This window comes from Canis lupus, chromosome 11, assembly GCF_003254725.2.
Source record: "Canis lupus dingo isolate Sandy chromosome 11, ASM325472v2, whole genome shotgun sequence".
Lineage (NCBI taxonomy): Eukaryota > Metazoa > Chordata > Mammalia > Carnivora > Canidae > Canis > Canis lupus.
The window spans coordinates 63530361-63547252 of record NC_064253.1 but is presented as its reverse complement, the minus strand read 5'-3'; positions in this window follow the sequence as shown (position 1 = coordinate 63547252).

Below are 16892 nucleotides of genomic sequence, written 5' to 3'. Positions count from 1 at the left end.
GCCGCGCGTCTCCCCGGGTGGCAGAGGCTGTCAGGCCGCCGCCTCCTCGAAGTCCCCGGAGCCAGGCACAAGGACACGGGGTCCCGCCTGGGCGGCCGCCTAGCGCTCGGGGACCCCGCCTGCGGGAGCCGCGCAGCCGAGCGCGCTCGTCCGGGTCCCTCGGTCCCTCGGTCCCTCGGGCGACAGGGCGGCGGCCGGCGAGGATGCGAGGGGCGCGGCGGGACGCGGGGAGCCTGCCTGGTCCCCGGAGGCGGGGCGGGGGCGGCCTGAGGCCTGCAGTGCCGGGTGGCCGAGGGCCCCCACCCGGCTGGCGGGGTCTGGGGCCCCTCCCGCGCCCGCGGGCACGCGCAGCCCCGAGGAGCCCTGTCCGCGACGGCGGCGCTGGCCCGGGGCACACGAGTGTGCGCAAGGCCGACGGCGCCCTCGGGCCGCCCCCGCCGCCCCCTCGCGGGGCCCGGGCGCCTGGCTCCCCGCCGCCACCTGCCGGCTACGGGGATGGGCCCCGGGGGGGGGGGGGGGCGCGGGCCCGGGCGCTGCTGCGACGGCGTTTGCGAGCGGGAAGGAGGCGGCGGAGCCGGTGCCGGTGCCGCGGGAAGGGGCCTCCGCTGCGCCCGGGCCTGGAGCGCCCCCTGCCGCCGCGCCGCGCCCGCGAGCTCAGCCTCACCCGGGGGAGGGGGGGACCCCGGGCCTCCTTCCTGCCGCGGGAGGGGAGGCCTGGACAGCGGAATGTTAAGAGCAACACATCAACTTATTCCCCAACAAATCGGCCACTACACACGAATTTTTATCGAGATGTAGAGTCGCAGGAACACCTGGGTGGCTCAGGGCGTGACCCCCGGGTCCCGGGATCGAGTCCCGCCTCGGGCCCCCCGCATGGAGCCTGCCTCTCCCCCTGCCTCTGTCTCTGCCTCTCTCTCATGAGTAAATAAATAAAATCTTAAAAAAAAAAAAAAAAAAGATGCAGCATCACACACTAATGCTCAAGTGCAGAAACCTAAGAACATCTACTGGCCGCCGTCCTATATTCTCTGGTTCAGATATTTGTCCCTGGGGTCTGGAGTTGGAGCTCCTTAGGGGCAGGAGCGTCCTGATCGTGGTTTCTTGCAAGCCCGGCGCGGGGCTTGGCCTCAGGGATGACTCACTCCCAACCTGGGAGGTACAAGTCCCAAGTTATTGTCCCCATTTCACAGGTGAGGATGCTACGGCCTGGAGAGGTCCAGAAAGCTTGTCCATTGGGTGCAGCTGCCTGGTAAGCCAGTCCTGTGCCAAATCAAGGTTTGGTGATTCCCAAATACCCCCTTGCCTTTGTCTCCTCCCCGCAGGCAAATAACCGATTTATTTTAACCAAGAAAAAAACATTGACCTAAAAGCGGCTCTCAAGTAATGAACAGCAAATACGATGTAATTTCATGATCAGCTTGAGATACCAGAGTTAAGAATGCTGACCTTTGGGGGATCCCTAGGTGGCTTAGCGGTAATTTAGCGCCACCTGCAGCCCAGGGCGTGATCCTGGAGACCCTGGATTGAGTCCCCACATCCGGCTCCCTGCATGGAGCCTGCTTCTCCCCCTGCCTGGGTCTCTGCCTCTCTCTCTCTCTCTCTCTCTCTCTCTCTCTCTCTCTCTCTCTCTCTCTCTGTCTCCCATGAATAAGCAAATAAAATCTTAAAAAAAAAAAAAAAAAGAATGCTGACCTTTTAGCAAAGGAGAGACTTCTCTTGCTTGATTGCCAGAGACATAAATGATCAAGCACTAGAGTGACCTCAGGTGGTGAAAGTCTACTGTTAAGAGCCTGTGAGCGGCTGTCATCCTCACTGTCCCTCTGGGCAGCCTCACCGCTCTTCCTCTAGTGGGTCTTACCAACTCTGCTCTGGGAGTTTCCTGCATGAGATGGGTTTAAGCAATTAACCCTGTTATAACATCTATTAATCGTGTTCTACTTGACTCAGGTGGGTTTTGTATGTGATCCTACGTTTTCCTGGAGCGTAGTGTTTCTTGATCAGTGGGGAGCAGGAGTGTGGGCCATTGGTTATCCTGGCACTGGCTCTTATCACGGCCTGTGAGAGTCCTAACTATATGGGGATTTTGCAAGCCAAACCCAATTTTTAATTTGTGTTGGTGGCTTGAACTGAGCCTGGTGGGCGTATTGGGTGCCTTAGAAATCAGCAGGTGTTACTAACCAGGTTCCCCCAACCCCAGAGAGTTTGTTTAAAGGGGGGGAGCTGGAAAGGGAGAGAGAAATGGTGGGCAGCGGAATTGTCTCAGGAACTGGTTCCCCCCAAAAAACAGCAACAACAACAACAAAAAACCAAATAACAAAACCAGTGTGGACTTGTCCTAGATTGAATCAGTAGACCTGGGGAAGCACCTGGGAATCTGCAAGTGAGAAGTTCCGCCCCAGGTGATTCTAACGGAGACACCTAGTAGAGAAGCTGCTCAAAACACTACAGGGCTGGTGAATCCCTGGGTGGCTCAGCGGTTTGGCGCCTGCCTTTGGCCCAGGGTGCGATCCCGGGGATCCCGGGATTGAGTCCTGTGTCGGGCTCCCTGCATGGAGCCTGCTTCTGTCTCTGCCTCTCTCTTTCTGTGTGTCTCTCGTACATAAATCTTAAAAAAAAAAAAAAAAAAAGAATGGGGCCATCTGGGTTTGAATCCCAGTTCAGCCACTTAGCTGGTAAAAAAACACTACAGGGCACATGCGGAGCACAATGTAGATGTTCCGACGTAAATCAGAAGCTGTGGCATAGTGTGGGACAAGCCAAAGCGGCTGGGCGCCCGGGATGCTGCTCCTTCGGGTCATAACGTTGCTCAGGACCTATTTAAGCCTAAGTCTTCCTCCAAGGCACAGCCCCGCGCCCGCCCCTCTGGACGCATTCCCTGGCATGCTCTCCAGCTGGACGCCTCCTCCCTGCGGGGCCGCTGCACTGCTGTGGCTTTGCAGGCCTGCCTTGGCCCTTTTTATGTCTGCACAACTTGGTGGAAAGGACAGACTGTGTCTCTTCCATCTTTGAGACCTGGTGGAGCCTTGGGTTTGGCGTGGAGCAGGTGCCCAGGGAAAAGTATGCTGCATTTATTGCTCCTAGGCTCCTTAATTTGTATTTCTTGATTTGTTGTTGCTCTTCCTGTCCAGAACTCTGCAGGATCTCTGAAGAAAATATAGGTAGTTGGCCCTGTGGTGAACGGATGCCAAATAGGCAAACACAGAAAACACACTTAGACTGGGTTTCAGTGGGGTTGAATAAGGAATTGGTCTCCCAACATCCTCTGCTCCATGAGTACCATACTCGGAGGCCCCCAGTGGGGTAGGGTCTGCAGATCCAGTGTGAAGATGTATCTTTATCCCCATTCAGAGCAATGAGGTGGGACAAGGTGATGAGACGTGGGGCTATCTGGTACTTACCTCCCTCCTCCTCCTCCTCCTCCTCCCCCCTCTTCTCCTCCTCCTCTTCCTCCGGTATTAATGGGGCCCAGGGAGGAGCTAATCTTTCACCTCCACTTGGAGGCAAGTGATTGGTGGGTATCGCCACACTGAGTCTAAGGTTTATATGGAAAAACAAAAGACCCCAAATAGCCACCACCACAGGAAGAATACAGTTTGAAGACTGACACTATCTGACTTAAAGCTACAGTAATCAAGACAGTGTGATGTTGGTGAAAGAATAGACAAGTAGATCGATGGAAACAATACGGAGAGCTCCAAAATAGATCCATGCAAATATATAGTCAATTGTTGGCAGAAGAATAAAAGCAATTCAATAGAGAAAGAATAACCTTTTTATTTAAAACAGTTTTTTATAAGATTTTACTTACTTATTCATGAGAGACAGAGAGAGAGAGAGAGAGAGAGGCAAGACACAGGCAGAGGGAGAAGCAGGCCCCATGCAGGGACCCCGATGTGGGACTTGATCCTGGGTCTCCAGGATCAGGCCCTGGGCTGCAGGCGGTGCTAAACCACGAGCCACCCGGGCTGCCCAGGATAACCTTTTTAATAACATGGAGCTAGAACAATTGGAAATCTTTTTGCAAAAAACCAAAATGATCTAGACACAGACTTTACCTTCCACAAGGCTTAACTCAAAATGGATCATAGACCCAAATGTAAACACAAACTCCGGAACTTCTAGAAGACAATATGGGAGAAAAGCTAGGTGACCTTTGGTGTGGTGATGGGATTTCAGCTAGCACACCAACACAATCCATGAGAGGAACTATTGAATCGATAACCTAGACTGTATTAAAATGAAAAACTTCCACTATGGGAAAGAACCTGCTAAGAGAATTAAAAGGCAAGACTCAGAATGGAAGAAAGTATTTGCAAAATGCATGTCTGAGAAAGGATTTGTATCCAAAGAACTCTTAAAACACAGCAATAAGAAAACAACCCAATTAAAAATGGGCAAAAGGTCTGAATGAACACTGCACCAGAGAAGAGATACAGATGGTAGATAAGCATATGACAAGATACTCAACCGTATATAAAAGACACAAAATGGTGCAGCCACTTTGAAAAACCATTTGGCAGGGTGGTTTTTCTTTGTAACCAAGATAAACATATTCTTATATGATCTAATAATCACACTCCTAGATATTTACCCAATTGAATTGAAAATTTACATCCAGGGCAGCCTGGGTGGCTCAGCAGTTGAGCGTCTGCCTTTGGCTTAGGGCGTGATCCCAGGTCTGGGGATTGAGTCCCACATCGGGCTCCCTGCATGGAGTCTGCTTCTCCCTCTGCCTATGCCTCTGCCTCTCTCTCTCTCTCTCTCTCTGTGTCTCTCATGAATAAATAAATAAAATCTTTAAAAAAAATTACATCCACATAAAAACCTACACACAAATATTTCCAGCAACTTTGTTCATAATTGCCCCAAACTGGAAGGAACTGAGATGTTATTTAGACAGATGAATGGATAAATACATCTATACAGTGGAACATTATTCAGTGATAATTCACTGATAATTCAGTGATAAAACACTATGGACTTTAGTTAATAATAATGTGTCAGTATTGGCTCATTAATTATGAGAAATGGGCCACACTAACGCAAAATGAAATAATAGGGCAAATGGATGGGTGGATGGGGGGGTGGTATATGGAAACTTTCTGTGCTATCTGCTCGTTTTTCTGTAAATCTAAACCTATTAAAAATTAATTACAAAAGTAATGGTAATTAAAAAGATAAAAAAACAATCTATAGGCCAGGAGAAAATATTTGCAAACCGTATTTCCAGCAAAGGACAAGCATCTAGAATATATAAAGAATTCTCAAAACTGAAGAGTTAAAAAAATTAAAAAACAAAAAACAAAAGACAAACCTGAACAGTTAGAAACAAACAATCCAATTTAAACAATGGACATAAGACAGGAACAGACCTTTCACTAAGAATGATATGCAGTTGGTAGATAAGCACATGAAAAGACACTCACTAGGGTGAATCACTAGCCATTAGGGAAATAAATGCAAATTAAAACCCCCAAAACAACTATCACACATCTACCAGACTGGCTTTTAAGAAAAATTTGTGTCAAAAACTTGATCATTTGTGCATTGCTGATGGAACATAAAACGGTACAGCCGCTCTAAAAAGTAGGTTGGATTCTTATAAAATTGAACATGCAAATTTCATACCACCCAGCAATTATACTTTGGCATTGATCTCAGAGATATCAAAACTCCTCATCATACAAAAACTCATACCCGAGTGTTCATGGCAGCTCTCTTCCTAAGAGTCAGAAACTGGAGACAACCCAGATGTCTCTCAATGGTTGAGTAAACTGGCACATCCATACCCTTGAGTACTACTCAACAAATTTTTTTTTTAATGAACTATTAAAACATGAAACAACTTGGATGAATCTCCAGGGAGTTTTGCTGAGTGAAAAAAAAAAAGCCAATCCTAAATTGTCACAGACTGCGTGATTCCATTTATACAACATTCTTGAAAGGACAAAATGACAGAAATGGAGAACAGATTAGTTAGGGATGAGTGTGTAGAGGGAGTCGGCCGTGGCTACAAAAGGAAAGTGCAAGAGGTCCTCGTGGTGGTGAGACTGTTCCCTATCTCGACCACAGGCACGCCTGTCTTGTGGTTAGGGTGTTATACTGTAGTTTTGCAAGGTGTTGCTATTGGGGCTGGGGGGGGGGGCGGGGAGAACTGGCTAAAGGTACACGGAACCCATCTATATTATTTCTCACAACTGCCCGTGGATCTACATTTACAAGAAAAAAAAAATTAGTTGAAAATGAAGAGCTGGAATGAGAAAGAAATACATCCTCACATCCAGACTACACGTTTAGCCTAATTCAGTCAAGATCTCTATAGGTGGGGGCAGCCTGGGTGGCTCAGCGGTTTAGTGCTGCCTTCAGCCCAGGGTGTGATCCTGGAGACCCAGGATTGAGTCCCACGTAGGGCTCCCTGCATGGAGCCTGCTTCTCCCTCTGCCTGCCTCTCCTCTCTTTCTCTCTCTCATGAATAAATAAATAAAATCTGAAAGAAAAAAAAAAGATCTCTGTGGGTGGGATGAGGTATTGGCATTCATTTTTAAATTTTCCAGGTGATTCCAGTGTGCAACCAAGTCTGAGAGCCAGTACCTTTGCAGCTGTGTGGGGCATGGGGCGTCGGTGCAGAGGCCGGGGAGAGGTTAGGGGTTACACAGATCGCCTCTGTCCCGCTGTGCGGCCTTGGGAAAGCCATTGAACCTCGTTTAACCTCCGGCTCTTGAGCTCCCTGTTCTTTCTTCCCAGCGCTTTTCTGAAGATTGAAGAGAAGATGCAGGTAAGGATTTCATGAATTGTAAAGAGCAACATAAATGTTCCGACCAGCATACAATGTGTGTTGTACGTACGCGCAAATGTGTTTTTAAATATGTACAGAGCACCTGCTGCACGCAGCAGTCCTTATATTTATCGTCTCGTTTAATCTCATCAACAACCTGACAAGGTAGGAACTGTGATTCTGAGTTTTACAGAGAGAAGGAGCCTGAGGCTCATAGAGATACTAACACTCTTGGGGTTAGGAGCACACACAGACTCTGCTGAAGCAAAACTCCCCTGGTCGTGGGTTTGCCAACAGAAGTGGTTATCAGTGTAGTTTAGGTGAAAAAAGTAAGCTCCTACTCTCACTTCCAAGAGACATAAACAAATTCCTGCAAGGACAATTTGGGTTGAATGATCTGATTTGAACAGTTTGAATTTTTTAACTTCATCTTGCCACTATAGATGAAGCTTAAGTGTGAGAGGGAGAAACAGAAGTGGAGAAGGAGAAAGCACCTGGTTCCCCAATGATTTCGCCTAGCAGGAAGTCAGAGGCCTCTGGGGTCACGAACAAACTGGGACATGTGGCGTCCCGTTAGTGAATATTAAATCCCTCTTAATGCCTGTGTGTGATTACAAAGGTAGTTAAGAAAGCACTGAAGTACAGAAAAGCTGACTCTGGCGTCAGACTTCCACAAAATGAAAAGAATGTCAGTGTAAAGGGGAAGGAAGCCAGCATCTTGTTATGTGCTTGTTATAAATTAAATGAATTAAACCACTGGAACATTTGTAAAACTAAGTCTAAGAGAGATCGGTTCAAATAGATCAGAGAACTGAGGCAGTTTTATGTGGAAAAAAAGTCCACATATGCAACTGGAAAGGTCTTGATTGCTGGCGTGCTTTTTGGATTAAGACAATTACTTGATTGACCAGCTATGTGCATATAGAGACCAAATAATTCAAGGTCTTTTACCTCCTTTTTTTTTTTTTTAAAGATATTTATTTGAGAGAGAGCCTAGAGAGAGAGAGAGCAAGAGTGGGGTGAGGGGAAGAGGGAGAAGCAGACTCTCCGCTGAGCAGGGAGCCTGATGGGGGGCTTGATCCCAGGACCCCAGGATCATGACCTGAGCCAAAGGCAGACGCTCAACCACTGAGCCACCCAGGTGTCCCCAGTCTTCTACCTCAAAGGGATTTGGAACAAGGGATCAGTCTCAGTGTTGGCCGGCAGTTTTTCTAATGTTCCTCCAAGAATTTCAAGTTTTACGTGAACCAGCCATCATCTTTCCACCTCTAAGGACATTTGTCCACCCACTTTACTCTCTAGTGATATGTGCTGGTTCCCCAGTGAATTTTTAAAGCTCTGGCTCAATAAATTGAAAGTAACTTACCAGATGAATCTTTGGAGATTGGGGAAGGGGAACATAAAGACAGGAGAATATTTTTGCAGCCTGTTCCTTTTGAAACCAAGGAGGAACCCTCCTAGTGACCCAGGTCTTGGGGAAATGGCCGGATTCAGTACTAGCTTGAAGATGTGGAAGCTGTGAAGAAGTCGGGCATGGCATTGCACTTGGGCATTGGCTGGGGTCTTATTTTCTTAAACTGATGAAATGCTTAAAAAAAAAAAAAAAAGTAGGGGCACCTGAATGGCTCAGTTGGTTTAGTGTCTGCCTTCAGCTCAGGTCATGATGTTGAAGAACTGGGATCGAGGCCTGAGTCGGGCTCCCTGCTCAGTGGGGCGTCTGCTTCTCCGTCTCCCTCTGCTTGTGCTCTTTCACTTTCTCTCCTTCAAATAAATAAATAAAATCTTAAAAAAAAAAAAAAAAAAAGAAGTATGGAAACCCATCTGGCAGTCTCGAGTGAGCTTCCTGGCCTTGGCCTGGGAGATTGGGGTTTCTGCGGGGGCATTCCTCAGTGCAGTATCTAGGCTGCATCTGCTCCTGTCTCCAGTGGATACTTGCCTCTGATCTTCCTGGCTATCGGGGAATACCTGGCTTTTCTCACCTTCTCCATCTTTGTCTGAACTTTCACCTCCCCCTGGTGTTTAGGTTGCCAAATACCATGCTGTTCCTTAGGGAGCAAGTGGTAGCCTTCAATATTTAAAACGATCGAGAGGCACCTGGGTGGCTCAGTGGTTGAGCCTCTGCCTTTGGCTCAGGTCATGATCCTGGGGTCCTGGGATCGAGTCCCACATCGGGCTCCCTGCATGGAGCCTGCTTCTCCCTCTGCCTGTGTCTCTGCCTCTCTGTCTCTTGTGAATAAATAAATAAAAGTAAAAATAAATACATATCATCTTTAAAAAACTATTAAAATCAAGTGAGATAAAGGTTGTATGTTTCTCTATCACTAAGTTAGAAGAGCTAATGTTAGTATCAGTCATCTTTAACCACTGTGCAGCTTTGATTTTCCATCACAAAGCAACTTCCCTGGGACATTCTCTCCTCACAAGCAGCCTAGAATAAAGAGGGGTGGGTGGGTGCGTGGGTCGGTGTTGAACATTATTCTCATTTTAAGGATGACAAAAGTGAGGCTCAGAGACCTGTGGGATTCAGTTATTGTGCACATAGCCCTGTGTCTGGTGCCTTGGGGGGTGTCTAAGGGATATATCATTCTCCATGGGATGGATGGCAAAAACCATCATGGCAAAGTCACCACTCATGAAGCATCTAACTTCAGGTCAATATGGTGACCTGGTCTAGGCTCTGCACCAGCCCCTGGGGGGGGTGGGTCAGTGGGCCATGAGGATGAATAAGCCCTGATGTGAAGCTGCTTATGGTTTCACGGGGGTAGGGTTGTCCGATTTAGCAAGTAATGAGAAAGATGCCCAGTTAAGTCGGAATTCCAGCGAACAGGGACTCATCAGTATAAATACGTCTCCTGTAACTGTATCTGGCAGTATTTTACACGGGGGAAGGTAGAGACTAAAAGTCCCAGACTATTGCAACCAATAGTGGGGACTCTGGGAAGGTTTCTTGGAAGAAGTTAACAGCTGACTTGGGTCTTGAAGGCAGAAGAAGCCGTGGAAAATCTAGTAAAAGGAGGCCCGTAGAGTCTGGCGAGCTTAGGGAATGGGACTATTTATCATTTTGATCCTAGTTTTGTCTTTTATAAATGGGGGGATATATGTCCCTTATAGGGTTATTGTGGGAACAGAATGAATTTATACTCATGAGGCATTTAGGACGGTGCCTGGCACACAGAGGGTGTCGGATGTGTATCTGCTGCAGTGAGAGGGACGTTGACACCAACGAGGGCAGGAAAGGAAGGGACTTTCCAGAGGTTCCAGTGACTGTAGTCAACTGACCCGAGGAGCAGAGCATCCATCCCCAGCGGGGGTGAGAGGGAAAGGCTGGAGCCTGGGAAGAGGCCACCAAGAGTAGGTTTGGGGGAAAGTGACCAATTCCTTGTGCACCTGTGTTTGGGGGACCCACTCCAGGTGGAGAGACGTGGCTGGAATCTGAGCACAGGCGCCAGCCAGGGAGGGGGGCCAGCAGCAGAGGCCTGGGGGATGACAGATTGGAGGTGAGGAAACCAACGGCATGGATGAAATCACCCCAGGGCTGAACGACAAGTGAAAAAGAGAGCTACAGTCCCATCTCGCCCACGTGCTACTTGCAACATGCAGATTTTTTTTTTAAGATTTTATTTACTAGAGAGAGAGAGAGATCAGGTGAGCACAAGCTGGTGGAGAGAGATCAAGTGAGCACAAGAAGGAGAGACAGGATCTCAAGCAGACTCTCCGCTGAGCAGGGAGCCCCACGTGGGGCTGGATCCCAGGACCCCAGGATCATGACTGGAGCCTAAGGCAGACACTTAACCAGCCCAGCCCAGCCACCCAGGTGCCCCCACACAGATGTTTTAAATATTAAGTGTAATTTATTCTCACTAAGGCGATTCCATAAAAACTAAGGCAACCGTGAAGACCCCCTCCCCACCTCACTCCGAGTTGCAGAGTCGTGGGTGTGGACCTGTGCCGTCTGGGAAAGGATGGCTTTGGTGAGAACTGAGGCCCCTGGAAACGGTGGGAGGAAAGCTCACTTTTTACTTGACACCCCTTTGTGCCTTGCAATTTTTCCTCCAACAAAACGTGCTATCTGTTCAAATGTGATGTATTTATTTATTTAATTTATTTACTTATTCATGAGATACACAAAGAGAGAGAGAGAGAGAGAGAGAGGCAGAGACACAGGCAGAGGGAGAAGCAGGCTCCATGCAGGGAGCCCGACATGGGACTCGATCCCCGGTCTCTAGGATCAGGCCCTGGCCTGAAGGCGGCGCTAAACCGCTGAGCCACCTGGGCTGCCCAAATGAGGTTTTTTTATTTTATTTTATTTTATTTTATTTTATTTTATTTTATTTTATTTTATTTTATCTTATCTTATCTTATCTTATCTTATTTTATTTTATTTTATTTTATTTATCCCAAATGAGATTTATTTTTAAGAAAAAGAGAAAAGCTAGAAATTTTGGTAGCCAGGTGAGAGCTTGAGAAAGGTGCTCCCAGTTACATTTTGCTCTTTTATTTAGTCATCGCAGAGCAGGGTTTTGTGGAGACCTATGGCTTTGGTCATTTTACCCTGCAAAACAAGTATTTATGCGTCGGGACACCTCATGTCTTGGGTGTGTCCACAGAGTCTCAGCTTAAGGAGATAATATCTCTCCAACCACTGCATCCATTTTTCATTTGTCTTCACACCTACTGTCTCCCTGTCTCTTGAGGACTTGGATTGTGGGACAATAGTCAACACTATGTTAGCATTCCTTTGACATGTGTCTGGGATTGGCCCCAACAAAGGGCCAGCCCTAGGTCCTGGTCCCCAGGAAGTGCATAGGGCCAGTCCCTTTGGAGATCCTGGATTTTCCCACCTCAGGTAATGGACATAGGATAAATGAATGAGAAGGAAAGAGGTATCTCCCCTATAGTTACTGCTGAAGGAAAGAGGTATCTCCCCTATAGTTACTGCTGAGGTGTTCCGAATAAGGAACGGACAAGAAAAGGTCATGGACAACTGGGGGGTTGGAACAAAGAGTCTAGAGATGACCTGGTCAAATATTTTAAATGAGAAAACAGAGGCCCAGGGTTGGGAAGCAACTTGCCCAAGATCACATAGCTGGCGAGTGCAGGAGCTGAGATCATCGTGAGATCCCCGGCCTCTGGTCCTGTGCTCTCTCCACACCACCGGAGATTCTTGTTGAGGAACGTGCAGCTCGGCACATCCAGAACTTCACACTGTGTACCTCCTTGATCCTTTGAGAGTCACTTAAAGAGGAATGGACCTGTCTGTGGTGCCACAGGAGCATACTTTTTGCAGAAACAATGTGACTGTGCTCTCTCTACCAAGAGCAGGAATGAGTCACTTCCAGGAACAGCCGAGCCAGGATCTCTCACCCTCCTGGGGGAGAAGGCCCCTCACATCAAAATACCATTTTCAGAAAACAGCTGGGGGTGCTTCGGGCAGAGCCCTGGCCTGCTCCCTTTTTTGGGGGCCCAGCTTTTCATCAGAGTTAGAGAACCAGAATGGTCAATTATATCTCACTGACGACATCAAGGAAGCTTCCACTAAGTGAGGCCCAATTTAATAGGTGGCAAAGGCTCATGGCTAGACCAAGGACAAGCCAAGTGTTGTTGAAGAAGAGTAAAACAAGACGAAGGTTGTGGCAGAGGATGGTAGCTGTCTAGCAAAAGAGTCCTCCGCTCTGATAGGATTTGGAGCTGGGCACGTGGCTCTGCGGCACGGAGACTGCGTGCCAGCCTCTCTTGCAGCTACGTGTGGCCGGATGACTAAGTTCAGGCCCATGAGGTATGGGTGGAAGTATTATATGGCATTTCTGGGTCATCTTCAATGAACAAACTGACATCCTGCAGCAGCTTCCCCTCCCTCTTCCCTTTAGCTGGAAGATGAACGTGCCTGTGACTTAGCCGTGTCCATGCAGACAGGGATGATGTCCTTGGTGGGTGATGGAGCAAGAGGATGGAGGGAACCTGGCTTCCTGGATGGCCACATGGTGAAAAGACACTTGCTAACCTGTATGTTGGGACCGTAGCGACAAATCTCCCTCTCTTTTAATCTACTGTATTTGGCGGGGGTTCTTTTAGATGTAGAAGTTTATCCTTTGCTCTGACTTTATTGGGGGAAGCGCAATAGGAAGTGGGTGATGTTTTGAGCAAAACTAGAAGGACTCCAGGCCAGAGCAGGAAGATGTCCCACCCTTTTGGATAATTACTGGACTGGGCATGAATTTCTCTGTAGAGCTTTGGTCTATCACTTTTCCTTTCCTGACAGTTTCCTAAGTAGAAATCAGCTGTCTCACATAACCTTCACAAAAATCCTGTAAAAATCCTGTGAATAGGGGTCCCCCCCATCTTATAGCTGAGAAAACTGAGATCAGGTAACTTGCCCAAGATCATACAGTTTACCTATGACGGGAATATGATTTGATCTTGGGTCACTGTGACTCCAGGGTCCAGGAGCTTTACTCTGTGGCATGCTGCCCCTCCCAGTAAGCTAGGATTGTTTCTGAAAATAAGTGCTCACTATGCTTTGGTGGTTTTAAAGTAAGTTTATAAATAGAATGGGCTTGGCTGTTTCATGCAGGTAGGGGCTGGCATGAAGCTGTACAGGCTGTACCTAATTTATAAAAATGACCCGACAATTCATTTGCATTCCTGTTGTTTGGAACTGAGATCATGTTTTTTTCCAAAGAACCAATGTGATTCATGGTGACACATACCCAGGCTAGATCCTAGACACCTTTTATAACTCACAGTCTGAGTTCTGGGTCTAGTGAGCAAGGAAAGTCATGATAGTGATGATGCCTTGTGCCCTCCCTGCTCTATGCTTTTATGCCTTCCTTACAAATTGCCACCTCCCCTACATTTCAACCAAATCCCCCAACTGCTCAGTCTAGCTCATTTCACAAAGGAATAAATAAGAAAGCAAGCTGCTTGAACTAATTTACACTAACATGCTTGTTTTCTGAGACAATCTATGCCACTCAGCATGGTGGACTTACAAACATTTGCTTTCTATGCAGTGTATTTTATTACAGTGCAGTTGTAATCTATAAGCATGCTTGGATCAGGTCAAGGAATTAGGTTATATTGTTGACCACAATTCATTCTTTCAGGTGGGTTAAGTTTCAGATGGAAAGGCATAAGCAATGCCTTGGAGAGTAAAGTGGGGAAACAATCTCAAGAGGCCATCAAGTACATAGCTACTTAATTAGTTCAATTGTCAGAAGACTGGATGGCATTTATAGAGTTTGGAAAGGAAAGGGATGATCTGGAAACACAAGAGCTATGTTGTAAATCTGCTTTGTTTCACATCCATCAAAATTTTGTATCCATTCTGGATATTTTAAGCAGGAAGAGATTTTAACACATTAAATCTTACCAAATTTTGCTTATAATATAGTGATGCGTGTTGGGGGAACTGATTCTGGGCCTGTAGGTGTATAGAACACTACAGTAATGACGCACCTGGAAAGCTACGACCTGTTAAGCCTCAAGAACTATTGAGTTCAAGAACCTACCACTGCAGGTTTGAGTTGGGATAAGGCAGTGGGAATCACAAAACTGCTGACATTGTTGACAAGGCCAGTGCTGGTGCCACGGCTGCCTTTGGCATGTAAAAAGCTGAACAGACACTAGTGTCCTGCTGCAGAAAAGCTTGACATCCTCATGATTGTGTTTATCTTTTTTTTTTTTTTAAAGTAAGCTCTATGCCCAGTGTGGGGCTTGAATTCATAACCCCAAGATCAAGAGTCACATGCTCTACCGACTGAGCCAGCCAGGTGCCCCATGTTTATCTTATTTTTGCCTCACCAAACTCCTAGAAGGGTATCTAATTGGTAAATAAAATCTGCATCTAGAACCTGCAAAGGAATGTGGAAAGTATAGTTTTAGCTTCTGGCTTCCCATACAGGAAGGCACTCTGGATCTACAGAGCCCAGTAGAACTTTCTGTGCACTAGCACAGTTGCCAGATGTGGCCATTGAATACTTGAAATGTGGCTAGGCAATTGGGGAAGTAAATTTAGAAGTTTACATAATTTTAGTCATTTAAATTTAATTTTGGAGAGTCATGTGTGGCTAATATCTAGGGTATTGATCAGTGCAGCTCCAGAAGGAAGATCAGTATCCGTAACACTGATTATAGTCCTTGAGAATCACTGTGGAGGGTAACTCTCATGGCCTCTATTTCCACACCTGTAAAATGAGGATAACTACTTCAGAGAGTAATGTTATAATAAAGTAGCTGGGAAACAACTCATAGTTAGCAATAAATTCAGCACCATGAATACCAGGGGGCTAGGTATTAAGCCCTGGTGGGAAAGATTATCCCAGAGGATGAAGATAAATACACTTGAACTAGGGTCTGGCACAGTAGTCTTGACAACTCAAGAGCTTTCCAAAGTGGACCTTTCTAAGAGAAAGCTGATGATGTGTTCTTGGCTGAATTTGGCTTCTCTCTAATCCAGACCTTTCTCCTGAACTCCATGTCCACGAATCTGTGTAATGGATGGCTTTACCTGGATGCCTGACAGTTACCTCAAATGCAGCACATTTATCCATCCGTCTATCCATCCGTCCATCTATCCAAATGTACACAAACATGTATTACATGCTACCATATATGAAGTAATGAGCTAGACAATAGGAGTGCAATGTTGAACAAAACAGATAATAGCTCTTCCTCAGAACTTCTAGCTTATTAGGAAAGACAATAACAGGCAGTGGGGTAAGTGGAAACACAGGGTACAATGGGAGTACCTCGGAGGGGTAGCACCAGACCTAGACCAGGAGCTGCCCAGGCTGGTGGAGAAGCCTCCCTGGAGAAGCAGAAGAATTGGATCTAGCCAACAGAGGCTGAGGGGAGCATCAAAAGCAGAGGCCCAGAGGCAGGAAAGAATGCAACACGTTCTAGGAGGCAGAGATGGTCAGTTACCCAGAATATGTAAGGCAGTGTGTAAGATGAGGTAGGTTCAGACAGATGATGCAGGATCTTGAAAGCCAAGCTAATTGGACTTTAACTCAAAAGCCCAGGGGGACCATAGAAAGATTTTAGGCAAGATATTTGCTTTTGGGGAAAAAGCTCTGCCAATGTCAAGGGAATTGTTTCCCTCCCCCAAATTCATATTTTGAAGACTTAACCCCCAATTTGGAGATGAGGTCTTTGGGAGGTAATTAGGTTTTAGGTGAGGTCATGTGGGTGAGGCCCTTATGATGGGACTAGAATCCTTACAAGAAGAGATGCCAGAGAGCTTGCTCTCATTGTCTCTCCCCATCGTATGCGGACCAGCGAGATGGCGGCCTTCTACAAGCCAGGGAGAGGGTCCTCACCAGAAATGGACCATGCCAGCACCTGTGACTTCTAGCCTCTAGACCTCTGAGAACTACATTTCTGTTGTTTAAGCCATTCAGTCTAGGATATTTTTTTATAGTAGCATGAGCTAACTAATTTGAGCCCTCTGGTAGCAGTGTGAACGAATTCTAAGAGAACAAGTCTGGAGCCTGGCGGAAGCAGGAAGTTGTTGATGTAACTGCTATGTGAGAGGAATGAGGGTAGTAGCACACAGATAGTAGGAAAAGGGAAGGAGAGAAGAGTGCAGGTTATGGAGATAAATACAGAATTCTGACTTGGGCAGGGGGAGAATATTTGGTGCGAAGGTAGGGAACATTAGAAGAAAAGTTGGTTTTGAGATGGGGGAATGAGTTCAATTTTGAATGTGATAGCAATGCATATGACTTGTTGGACCTTTCCTGCACTATGTCTAGAAACTTCATTTGATCAACAGGTTTCTCTAGTGTTCTTTTAGGGAGATGAGTCAAGAATGGAAAGATTAATAACTGCTTTTGAAGGTTTTGGGGGAACAGACCTTGTGGTAGGCAGCATCACGGTCCCCCCAAAAATGTCTACACCCTAATTCCAAGAATCTGTGAGTGTCACTTTACACGACAAAAGGGTTTTATAGATGTGATTAAATGATGGGAAGATCATCCTGGATTAGCTGGATGGGCCCAATCTAATCGGAGAGTCATCAGTAATGGAGAACCTTTCCTGGCTGGGTTGGAGAGAAAAGGTGGAAGAGAAGAAAGAAGAGTTAAACCCTCCATTGTTGGTTTGAAGAGGGAGGAAGGGG